The sequence below is a fragment of the Triturus cristatus genome, chromosome 1_1 (genome assembly GCF_964204655.1).
Source record: "Triturus cristatus chromosome 1_1, aTriCri1.1, whole genome shotgun sequence".
NCBI lineage: Eukaryota > Metazoa > Chordata > Amphibia > Caudata > Salamandridae > Triturus > Triturus cristatus.
The window spans coordinates 748,026,583-748,039,091 of record NC_140579.1 but is presented as its reverse complement, the minus strand read 5'-3'; the positions used below and the strand labels follow the sequence as shown (position 1 = coordinate 748,039,091).

At 44.5% G+C, this 12,509-nt stretch overlaps 1 long non-coding RNA gene across 1 annotated transcript in view; it reads left to right on the top strand.

Annotated features, from left to right (window-relative positions):
- The first annotated feature begins 8,675 nt into the window (after positions 1–8,675).
- LOC146870986 (uncharacterized) overlaps positions 8,676–12,509 on the top strand; it is a 363,716-nt gene continuing 359,882 nt past the window's right edge. The window contains exon 1 of the long non-coding RNA XR_014959490.1: positions 8,676–9,004. This is a non-coding gene — a long non-coding RNA (uncharacterized LOC146870986). The remainder of the gene's footprint in view (positions 9,005–12,509) is intronic.

Below are 12,509 nucleotides of genomic sequence, written 5' to 3'. Positions count from 1 at the left end.
CCTTTTTTCTCAAAAGACTTTGGGGAACGCGGGGTGGGTGGAATTTTGTGGATCCATGCAGATTCCAGAACTTTCCACCACAGAAATTTAAGCAAAATGTGTTTTTTTGGATAATTTTTTAGGTTTGCAAGGGATTCTGGGTAACAGAAACTGGTGAGAGCCAGCCAAGTCACCCCATCCTGGATTTCCCAGGGTGTCTAGTTATCAAAAATGTACGTTTGCCAGGTTTCCCTATGTGCCGGCAGAGCTAGGGTTCAAAACCTACAGCTAGGCACTTTGTAATAAAAGGGTCTGTTTTCACTGCGAAAATGTGGTGTGTCTATGATGCGTTTTGGGCCGTTTCCTGCCGTGGGTACTTGGGCCTCCCACACAAGTGAGGTGCCATTTTTCTCACAAGTCTTTGGGAAATGCGGGGTGGGTGGAATTTTGTGGATCCATGCAGATTCCAGAACTTTCCAACACAGAAATGTGAGGAAAATGTGTTTATTTGGACAATGTTTTAGGTTTGCAAGCGATTCTGGGTAGCAGAACCTGGTGAGAGCCAGCCAAGTCACCCCATCCTGGATTCCCCAGGGTATCTAGTTTACAAACATGTGTATGTTTCCTAGGTTTCCCTATGTGCTGGCAGAGCTAGGGTTCAAACTCTACAGCTAGGCACTTTGTAAAAAAAGGGTCAGTTTTCACTGAGAAAATGTGGTGTGTCCACGTTGCGTTTTGGGCCGGTTTCTGTCGCAGGTACTTGGGCCTCCTACACAAGTGAAGTACCATTTTTCTCAAAAGACTTTGGGGAACGTGGGGTGGATGGAATTTTGTGGATCCACGCAGATTCAAGAACTTTCCCACACTGAAATGTGAGGAAAATGTGGTTTTTTTTGACAATTGTTTAGGTTTGCAATGGATTCTGGGTAACAGAACCTGGTGAAAGCCAGCCAAGTCACCGCATCCTGGATTCCGCTGGGTGTCTTGTTTTAAAAAATGTATAGGTTTACTAGGTTTCCCTAGGTGCCGGCATAGCTAGGGTTCAAAATCTACAGCAAGGCGCTTTGTAAAAAAAGGGTCCATTTTCACTGCAAAAATGTGGTATGTCTATGTGGCGTTTTGGGCTGTTTGCTGTCACAGGTACTTGGGCCTCCCACACAAGTGAGGTACCATTCTTCTCAAAAGACTTTGGGGAATGCGGGGTGGGTGGAATTTTGTGGATCCACGCAGATTCCAGAACTTTCCACCACAGAAATGTAAGGAAAATGTGTCTTTTTTAAAAAAAAAATTGGGTTTCAAGGGATTCTGGGTAACAGAAACTGGTGAGAGCCAGCCAAGTCACCCCATCCTGGATTCCCCTGGGTGTCTAGTCTAAAAAATGTGTCTGTTTGCTAGGTTTCCCTATGTGCCAGCAGAGCTAGGGTTGAAAATCTACAGCTAGGCATTTTGTTAAAAAAGGGTCCGTTTTTACTGAGAAAATGTGGTGTGTCCACGTTGCGTTTTGGGCCGGTTTCTGTTGCAGGTACTTGGGCCTCTCACACAAGTGAAGTACCATTTTTCTCAAAAGACTTTGGGGAACGTGGGGTGGGTGGAATTTTGTGGAACCATGCAGATTCCAGAAGTTTCCCTCACAGAAATGTGAGGAAAAGGTGTTTTGTTTGACAATTGTTTAGGTTTGCAAGGGATTCTGGCCAAGTACCCCCATCCTGGATTCCCCTGGTTCTCTTGTTTAAAAAAATGTATAGGTTTGCTAGGTTTCCCTAGGTGCCGGCAGAGCTAGAGTTTAAAATCTACAGCGAGGCACTTTGCAAAAAAAGGGTTCGTTTTCACAGCGAAAATGTGGTGTGTCCACATTGCGTTTTGGGCCGTTTCCGGTCACGGGTACTTGGGCCTCCCACACAAGTGAGGTACCATTTATCTTGGAAGACTTTGGGTAACACGGGGTGGGTGGAATTTTCGGGATCCACGCAGATTCCAGAACTTTCCACCACAGAAATGTGAGGAAAATGTGGTTTTTTTGACAGATTTTTAGGTTTGCAAGGGATTCTGGGTAACAGAACCTGGTGAGAGCCAGCCAAGTCACCCCATCCTGGATTCCACAGGGTGTGTAGGTTTAAAAAATGTATAGGTTTGCTAGTTTTCCCTAGGTGCCGGCAGAGCTAGGGTTCAAAACCTACAGCCAGGCACTTTGTAAAAAAAGGGTCCATTTTCACTGCGAAAATGTGGTGTGTCCACGTTGCGTTTTGGGCCGTTTCCAGTCGCAAGTACTTGGGCCTCCCACACAAGTGAGGTACCATTGTTCTCAAATGACTTTGGGGAACGCGGGGTGGATGGAATTTTGTGGATCCACGCAGATTCAAGAACTTTCATCCACATAAATGTGAGGAAAATGTGTTTTTTTACAATGTTTTAGGTTTGCAAGGGATTCTGGGTAACAGAACCTGGTGAGAGCCAGCCAAGTCACCCCATCCTGGATTCCCCTGGGTGTCTAGTGTTCAGAAATGTATAGGTTTCCTAGGTTTCCCTAGGTGCCGGCAGAGCTAGGGTTCAAAATCTACAGCTAAGTACTTTGTAAAACAAGTGTCCGTTTTCACTCAGAAAATGTGGTGTGACCACGATGCGTTTTAGGCCGGTTTCTGTCGCAGGTACTTGTGCCTCCCACACAAGTGAAGTACCATTTTTCCATTAAGACTTTGGGGAACGCGGGATGGGTGGAATTTTGTGGATCCACGCAGATTCCAGAAGTTTCCCACACAGAAATGTGAGGAAAATGTGTTTAGTTTGACAACTGTTTAGGTTTTCAAGGGATTCTGGGTAACAGAACCTGGTGAGAGCCAGCCAAGTCACCCCATCCTGGATTCCCCTGGTTGTCTTGTTTTAAAAAATGTATAGGTTTGCTAGGTTTCCCTAGGTGCCAGCAGAGCTAGAGTTTAAAATCTACAGCTAGGCACTTTGCAAAAAAAGGGTCCGTTTTCACAGCGAAAATGTGGTGTGTCCATGTTGCGTTTTGGGCCTTTTCCGGTCACGGGTACTTGGGCCTCCCACACAAGTGAGGTGCCATTTATCTTGGAAGACTTTGGGTAACGCGGGGTGGGCGGAATTTTCTTGATCCACGCAGATTCCAGAACTTCCCACCACAGAAATGTGAGGAAAATTTGGGTTTTTTGACAAGTATTTAGGATTGCAAGGGATTCTGGGTTACAGCACCTGGTGAGAGCCAGCCAAGTCACCCCATCCTGGATTTCCCTCGGTGTCTAGTTTTAAACAAGCATTTGCAATGCAATAGGTCTCGCATTATAAAAGTGTGAGCAGCTGGCATTGCTAATAATAATTCCACACTAGCTATTGGCTTTGTAAATTATAACTAAATGCCATTATGTGTTTGTTTTATAAAATAGATTAAAAAAGGCATTGTCATGAACAATGCCAATAGCTTAAACTTTTGCAAATGCGAGACCTATTGCATTGCAAATGCAATAGGTCTCGCAGTTACGAGAGTTTAAGCTCTTGGTATTGTAATTAACAAATCCTTTCTATTTATGTTTTCAAAAAGTAATCTAAATTAAAATGCATTGTTATGTGCAATGCCAATAGCTCAAACTCGTGTCAATGCAAGACCTAGTGCATTGCAAAAGCCTGTTTTTAAATGCGAGACCTATTGCAGTGTAAATGCTTGTTTCAGTACTGCGTGCTTTTTAAAAGTTGTAGTCAATACGCAAAATGGAATCCATGTTATCAGCGTTTCCAGTGCTCCTTTATGTTTACTGTCCTAAACGAATCACAATCTTTAAAGCAGATTGCTAAATAGGATCTCCAGCCCCGAGGACAATGTCTCACTTCATGCTGGACAGTGTGTACCCTGTTTTCATGCAGTGCCAAGACGGGGTTAACTAATGCAGAGACTGAGGTCTGTTAGCCTCCGAGGATCAAAGCATTCCTTGCAACACTGCGCTGTGGCACGGTGTTGCCATGTGTACAGCACACACTTTGCAACAGCAAGATGGTTTGAAAGTTGGTGGGGAGTTTATAAATTTTTCCGAGTGTTCATCGGGCTTGTTGACTGTGTATTTATGCTGTCAGTCCAGAAATTGTTTGTGGTTGTGTGTGTGTGTGTGTGTGTGTGTAGTTGTGTCTGTGTGTGTTGTTGTGTGTGTGTGTGTGTTGTTGTGTGTGTGTGTGTGTGGTTGAGTGTGTGTGTGTGTGGTTGAGTGTGTGTGTGTGTTTGTGTGTGTTTGTAGGTGTGTGGTTGTATGTGTGTGGTTGTATGTGTGGTTGTGTGTGTGTGGTTTTGTTTGTGTGTGTGTGTGTGTTTGAGTGTGTGTGTTTGAGTGTGTGTGTGTTTGAGTGTGTGTGTGGTTGAGTGTGTGTGTGGTTGAGTGTGTGTGTGGTTGAGTGTGTGTGTGGTTGAGTGTGTGTGGTTGAGTGTGTGTGGTTGAGTGTGTGTGGTTGAGTGTGTGTGGTTGAGTGTCTGTGGTCGAGTGTGTATGGTTGAGAGTGTGTATGGTTGAGAGTGTGTATGGTTGAGTGTGTGTGTGGGTGTGGTTGTGTGTGTTTGGTTATGTGTGTGTGTTTGGTTATGTGTGTGGTTGAGTGTGTGTGTGGTTGTGTGTGTGTTTGTGTGTGGTTTTGTGTTTTGTTTGTGTGTGTGGTCGAGTGTGTGTGTGTGGGTTTGTGTGTGGTTGTATGTGTGTGGTTTTGTGCCTCTCTGTGTGGTTGTGTGTGGTTTTTTGTGTGTGTGTAGTTGTGTGTGTGTGTTTGAGTGTGTGTGTGGTTGAGTGTGGTTGTGTGTGTGGGGGTGTGTGTTTGTGTGTGTGGTTGTGTGTTTTGTTTGTGTGTGGTTGTGTGTGTGGTTTTGTGTTTTGTTTGTGTGAGTGTTGTTGTGTGTTTGTTTTCGAGTGTGTTATTTTGTGAGTGTGGTTTTGTGTTTTTGTGGTTGTGTGTGTGTTTGTGTGTGTGTGTGAGTGTTTGTGTGTGCTTGTTCAGTTATTTACTCTTGTGGGAGAGACAGCAACTGTTATAACTAAGGAACCATTGTTGTAAATGGTTAACAAAAATGTTTCCCCCATTAATTTATTTGTTTGTGCTCTCAAATGTAGACGAAATGAAATGTAACTAAAGTTTATATAAAAGTTATTTTATATGTTTGAGTTGAGTACAGTCGTTTGTAGTCTTTCCCTATTAATGCAGTCCATATATATATTGTGTTGTTTCTTACGTGACTGATCTTGTGTGTGTGGCGATTAGGCCAAAAGTAAGGAAATAGATGTTCTTTATATTTATTTACTTTTGAAGTTTTTTTGAGAGCGAGTTACAGAATCAGAGAGATAGTGTTAGAGAGATAAGGTTAGAGACAGAGGTGCAGAGACAGAGGTGCAGAGACAGAGGTGTAGAGACAGAGGTGTAGAGACAGAGGTGTAGAGACAGAGTTAGAGAGCGATAGGGATAGAAAGTGAGGTAGAAATATAGGTAAAAATAGAGGGCTAGAGAGAAAGGTGTAGAGAGAGAGTTATAGAGGTAGAGTGTTGCCCCGTGAGAGCAATAGTGAGTTACAGCCACAGAGCGTTAAATAGAGGTAGAGTGAGAGGTAGAGAGATAGTTTTAAATAGAGAGAGGTATAGAGAGAAGGATAGAGATAGAGGGGCTGTATAGAGAGGAATCGAGAGCGAGGTGTAGAGATCGAGTGTTAGCTAGGTGTAGAGAGAGAGGGGTATAGAGTGAGTGAGTTGTAGAGAGAGAGTGTTTGTAAGGTATCCTGATAGGGTGAGAGAGAGAGAGAGAGAGTGTGTGTGAGAAGTAAATAGAGATGTATATAGTGTGAGATGTTTCTTTCCCTCTTTACTTATGGTGGACAGTGTCCTTGGTGCAACTACAGTAACCGATGCCTGTCGCAAAAGTTGTTGGCCCCCCAAGGCGATACCTATTTTGTGATGGGCCTGCTTTTTTTTTTGTACGTAAAAGCATTCTTTTTTTGCGCCGTGTTCCGCTTACAGGTAGAGACAGAGGTGTGTAGAGAGCGAAAGAGGTGTGTAGCTAGCGAGAGAGGTGTGTAGAGAGAGAGGTGTGTAGAGCAAGGTGGTTATAGAGACCTGTGTAGAGAGGCTGTTAGCAGGGTTAAAAGAGGTGTAGAGAAAGAGGGGTTAAGAGAGAGGGATAGAGAGAGAGGTGGAGAGAGAGAGGCTTTGAGCTAGAGGTACAGAGAGGAATAGAGAGAGGGTTAGAGAGAGAGTATAGAGAGCGATGGGTAGAGAGACAGGTATACTGCAAGCTAGAGTGATAATTTGAGACAGATTGAGATAGTTAGCGAGAGGTAGATATAGGTAGAGAGGAAGAGATAGAGTTAGAGAGAGCGGTCTAGAGGATGAGTGTGATAGCTAGAGAGAAAGGTATAGAAGTATAGAGAGAACTAGAGCTATTGTTAAACCGTCTGTTAGAGATATATTTTTGTGACTTAGAGAGAGCTCTTGTTTTTAGTGTTAGATTCCGAGGGGTAGAGAGAGGGTTAGAGAGAGTGTTAGAGCGAGATGTGAAAAAAGAGAGAGTTAGAGTTTTACTGCGAGTTACAGAGAGACCAAAAGAACTTCCCTGAGCAGTAAAGAGACTCAGATTGCGTTGTTGAGATGTTCCGAGAGCCGTAGATTGTGTTAGAGATAGAGGTCTAGAGATATGGAGAGAGCTACACAAATATTTGTAATGACTGGTAAAGAGAGGTAGAGAGAGATTTTGAGCCCGAGGTATAGAAAGAGGTATGAAGGTATATAGCGAGGCCGATTGATGGAGGTTGAGAGCGAAATGGGCTTTCATATTATTGCACTTAGTATTACAATCTGCTCGGCTTAGCACATTATTCGCAAAATACCATTTTACCCCCAGAGTGATTTGCCAAGCCTCTATGTTTGTTTGACAGTTCCCCCAATCTTTTTTGTGCAATGTATTTTTTTTTTTATTGTATATGGCAGAGGCCGTGAGAGATCTATAGAGGCAGAGGCTTTTTAAGCAATCAATGTGTGTGTTTTTTTTTTTGGGTGGGATGGTTGTGGAGGAATGGATGCAACCGCGAAAAGTCGCAAATGTTTCGCTGGCCGATAGCCTTGGTGTACTTCCTGCGCAGAGTAAAAAAACGTGCACGCAGGGATATTCCGGCAGCAGGGTGGGACGCACACATCTATATGTGCGCTTTCATCGAGGGATAATTAACTAGTGTAAACACGTGAACTGAAAGCAGGAACCACATGGTATGCAGATACATGGAAACGCAAGTGTTGTATGCTAATACATGTAAAGTTCAGCGTGATGTTCATCAACTTTCACTCTAACATGTCTGCTGCTTTCTGCCTTGCCAGTGGCACTTCTGAAATCTGTTATGTACCTAGGAGTGGGAGGAGGAGGCGTAAGAGCCTGGGCGTTCTGCTGTAGCAAAAACATGCACATTTGATGTTTTTTATGGTATCCAACTAACAACTGTTGACAAAGTCAATAGGCCTGACTTGTTGGCATGATGCACTTCTGTCTCATATATCTGGATGCAATGACAGAAACATCAAAATAAAAGTGAAGCGGCACAGTATGCGGAGCATAGTTTTTTAGCTCATGTGTTTGTAAGCCACGACCTTAAATACATTTGCCACGCCTCTTTGAGAGACCCCTCGTTTTTTCATCCGACTTAAAGTCCTGGCCACATAATTTTTAAATTGGTTTTTTTACCGCATGGAGCCACTAAGCTACCCTGGCAAAAAGAAGAATAGCTGGACGCACACTTTGCTTTAGATGTAGTGCTAGTTATTGTACGCTACTCCGGGGCATTTAAATGGGCCAAAAGCTCTATTTAAGTCTGGAAACATTTCGCATCCTGCCCGAGCTGTAGTGACGCCAGATTTTTTTTTTTTTTGTGGGGGGGGGGTTAATTTTGCATCTTTCAATATAGCGCGCACTCGATCCGAAGGTTTTTGTGCGCTTTACGTATCATCGTATTTACATTACACATTTATGCACGGGGAGATGAAGTGATTATCACAGAATCACCGGCTGTGGACGCGACCTCGAGGCTCTATCCCTGTTTTCCTGCACCAAATTCGGCATTTAAATCCGACAGACCACATCCCTGTGTGTGCTTTAGCTTTAGGGCTTAATGGGAGACGCTGTAAACTGCCTGCCCACTTCCTGTAATATTGTAATGAAGGCGCCTGTCCCCAAATGTGTTTTTTCTGAAAGCCTCCCACCAGGCGCGCAACACCCATTGGACTCGCAGGGCTTCAGCCCCCCCCCCCCCCCCGTCGTGTGTGGCAGCCCGGGATGAGACACCTTCCCGGGCAGACACACAGCCGCGCCCGAGCACTTCACAGGTCTTTTAAAGACCATTTGCATATTAATGAGGCCTCGCTGTTGTTTCACCCCTTCTAAGAGCCCCTGCAGCTCCACTCTGCCTATTGCTTAAAGTTCAGCCCCCCCCGAAATTTTTGCTCAGCCCCCCCCGAAATCTTTGCTCAGCCCCCCCCGAAATTTGGCTCTAGTTGCGCCTCTGCCTCCCACAAAGAAATTGGATTTATTATTGGCGTGCATTGTGCACCTCGCATTTGGCCCCCTTGAGTTATTGTCCCGGCAAACTACTGACTTTGGGGAGGAGGGGCAGGAGCGGCACTTTGTCAGTTAACGGCAGGTAGTGCTTTAGTTGCAGCCAGAGGCCCAGCTTGTATCAATTTGTGTGTGCTGCTGACACGTGACCTCTGTATTTTTTTTTCCCCTCCCCTTGTGTTGTGGCAGTGTAGTCCGCCGTGCCCTCAGTGTGTTTTGGCTCCAAGTTTCCTAGAACTCACCAGCTGGACTGTTTTGGGATGTTTGCAACCGGACTCTGTCGAATGTGTCTCCTTATTTTTTTTTTAATGTTATAAGTAGTGGTTTGTACTCACCCCTGAAATGTTCGCGTTTGAAACACGACGCAGACTGCTGAGGCAGTATTGTATTTCCCGGCGAGCATGTGTTTGTGAGCAGTTGCGAAGGAGAGGTTCGAGTGTTGTGATTTGAATCTAAGGTAAGTGTACATTTTTCTGGTGAGGGAGTAAAATGTTATTGTTTTTCTGAGAGGGGTGGTGGGTGGTGCGTGGACAAAGACTGGTACTTCAAGTTAGCTCTGATGGTCAGATAAGACGGAGCCCTGCATAGTGTGAAAGTGCGTGCAGTGTGAAACCTTGCATTTAGATGTAAATTCCCTTCCCTTCTAAGACTTTCCTGTGGGCTTTTTTTTTTGTTTTTTTGTTTACCCGGTGTCCTGTTTGTGTGATTGAAATTTTATTTCCAGCTATCCAAATGTTGTTTTGCATAGCATAAAGTATGTAATGTTGTTTTTTAGAATTTATGTAGTTAATTTGAATGTTTCCACTTCTTTAGGGTATTGTTTCGTGTTCCCAAACTGTCCAAAAAGTAGCGGTGCTCGATAATATAATGGGTATTTGAAATGAATTGTGTTACATACATGTTCTACACATACCGAGTAACCCCACATCCTTGTCTGCCTAGCCTCTAAGCATCATTTCAAACTTTGCAAAGGCTTTGGCCTACAGGTTGCACACACATCTCTGCAGCAGACTCTTGACCTTCTGAGCTGCTTAAGTGGGATTGAACACATAGCCTCAATGTGCCTACCGATAGTGTTACGAACAGTTTGGGTGATGCGGCGGGCCCTGCTAACAATCCTGTTTCAGACAGTATCCTTTTTGTGTGTAAAAAAAATGTTTTTTGATATAAAAGCAAAAAGGTTGGAGTTAAGCGGCAAGTAATTGCTCTCAGAGAGGAAACAGCAATTACGGAGGATGTCTCTGTGTTGCTTCTGCTCTCCTGGCGCCTGGGGTCTGTTTACTGTCCACACGTGGAATTTCGAATCCATTCATCAAGGAAGTGGTCTCTGTCTGCCGTGTGGCACAGTGGCGCCTGTTGTCTGTTCCCAGCAGAGAGGAAGGAGCTGTAGAATCCGGCTTCATGCGCTTGTGGAGGAGGAATAATTATTCTGAAAAGTTTGCCTTGTCTCCAGGTTACCCAGAGTTTCGTCCAGACTAAAACCTCCCATGCTTGTTCTTTGTAAATATATAGAGCGCGTGCATGTTTACATTGAGGCAGAGAGCAATGGGGTTTTGGGGGTGGTGGGGGGGGGGTGGTTGTGGAGGAGGGAAGGCAGCTGAGAAAAGTATCACGGGGCAGCTGGCCGATCGCCTTGGCACTGATGTATGTCTGTGTATATCTACCTACTCATGGCTAAACTTTCTTTGCAGTACAAATAAAAGTAGAAATGAATGCGTGTGTGTGAATGTGTGAGTGCGTGTGTGTGTGTGCAGTTGAGTGAAGTTTGCATCAAGTTGGAAACTGATGCCTGCCAAAGCATTAAGCATGCAGGATGGCTCTGTCTGCTGTCTCTGCGTCTTTTGACACGCCTCTATGTTCCTTGGACAGTTTACCCAAATGTTCTTGTAACTAAATATTTTTTTATTGTAAATGGCAGACTCCGTGAGAGATCTATCCAGACAGAGGCTTCATAAAGAAGCAATGGGGTTTGGGGGGTGGGGGGTGGTTGTGGAGGAAGGGAGGCAGCGGTGAAAATTAGCAAAGGTCAGCTTGCCGATTGCCTTGGCACTTATTTATGGCTGTGTATATGTCACTGGTCACGGCTAAAGTTTCTTAGCAGGGCCTGCATGTTGGCCTTGCTTCAATGCGATCTCTTATCAGCACAGGGGTCCGTCAGCTGTGGCCAGTGTGCCCTGCAGCACTCACGTCTTTCACCCCTGTCAAGAGCCTCTTTCCAGTTACCCTGCAGAACCTGGGTACATTCATGCGTGTCTACTCACCCCATTACATACCCCTCCTGGCAAATAATAAATAATATTTGAGACACGTCCCCTAGATAAAAATTTTTAGCGTATTTCCATTGAATAACTCCTGCTGATACAGATAGATGTGGATACCCTTTTGGCTGACCTAGAGGAGGGGTGCTGTTTTACAGGATGTTTTATCTAACTGCAGCTGGCAGGAGAGAAGGGAGGGGGAGTCAATCCGAGGAACAGGCTCTGTGTTCTCCGTCTCACCCCTGGCAAGAGCCTCTTCCCAGTTACCCGGCAGAACATGGGTACATTCTTGCGTGTCCACTCCCCCCATGACATACCCCTCCTGGCATATAATAAACAATCTTTGAGACACGTCCCCTAGATAAAATATTCTAACGTATTTCCATTGATTAACTCCTGCTGATACATAGAGATGTAGACACCCTTTTGGCTGACCTAGAGGAGGTGTGATGTTTTACAGGATGTTTTCTATAACTGCAGCTGGCATGATGACAGGGTTATGAGGTGTAGAGAAAGAGGGTTTAAGAGAGGGATAGAGAGAAAGCTGGAGAGCGAGGTTTAGAGCTAGAGGTACAGAGAGGAATAGAGTGTGAGTATAGAGAGCGATGGGTAGAGAGACAGGTATACTGTGAGCAGAGAAAGAGGGTTTAAGTGAGGGATAGAGAGAAAGCTGGAGAGTAGAAATACGTGGTGTCAAGTAGTGTGGAAATATGCAGAGTGAAATTTTGTTGTGTGGGGTGAAATTATGTGGCATTAAAGTATGTTGAGTGGTTTGGAACTGTGTGGCATGGAGCTGAATTGTGAGTTGTGGAATTGTTTGGCGTGGTGTGGCATAGACTGCAATTGTATGCAAATGAATTATGTTCCCTGGATTTAAAATATGTGGCATGGTGTTGAATTAAGGGATGTGGTGTGGAATTAGTTGGCATGGCGTGGAGTAGGATTATATGGTGTGGAGTGTAATTGTGTGGCATTGAATTGTGTGGCATGGAATTGTGTTGAGAGGAATGGAAGTATGTGTCCTGGAATGGAGTGGAAATATGTGGCACGGAATGAAATTATGTGGTGGACTTTAATTATGTCCCGCTAAGTGGTAGTATGTTATTGAGTGGATTCATTAATAGTGGAGTGGAATTATGTGGCATGGAATGACGTTCCATGGAGTCTAATTATGTGTTATGGCATGGAATTATTTGGTGTGGATTTGTGTGGTGTGTCCTCGAATTGTGGGGTGTTGAGGGAAATTGTGACACATGGAATTGTGTGGCGTGGTATGCAATTGTGTGACATGGAGTGCAAATCTGCGGAGAGGAAGTATGGGGGTGGAGTGGGATTATGTGATGTGGTGTGGAATTATGGGGTGTGGTATGGAATTACGTGGCATGCAATTGTGTGCCATGGAATGGAATTATGTGGTGTGGATTTATGAGAAGTGGAGAGCACTTTATGTGGCATGGAATTATGTGTAGTGGAATTATTTTGCATTCACTGAGATAGAAATGTTAGTCTGTGGCGTGAACTACAATTATGTGACGTGGTGTGCAATTGTGTGGAGAGGAATTCAGTGCCGTGCAGTGGAATTATGTGACATGGTGTGAAATCAAGTGGTGTGGCATAGAATTAAGGGGCAAGGAGTGGAATTATGCTCTGTGGAGTAGAATTATGAGATGTGACATGGAATGTTTTGGCATGGAATTGTCTGCT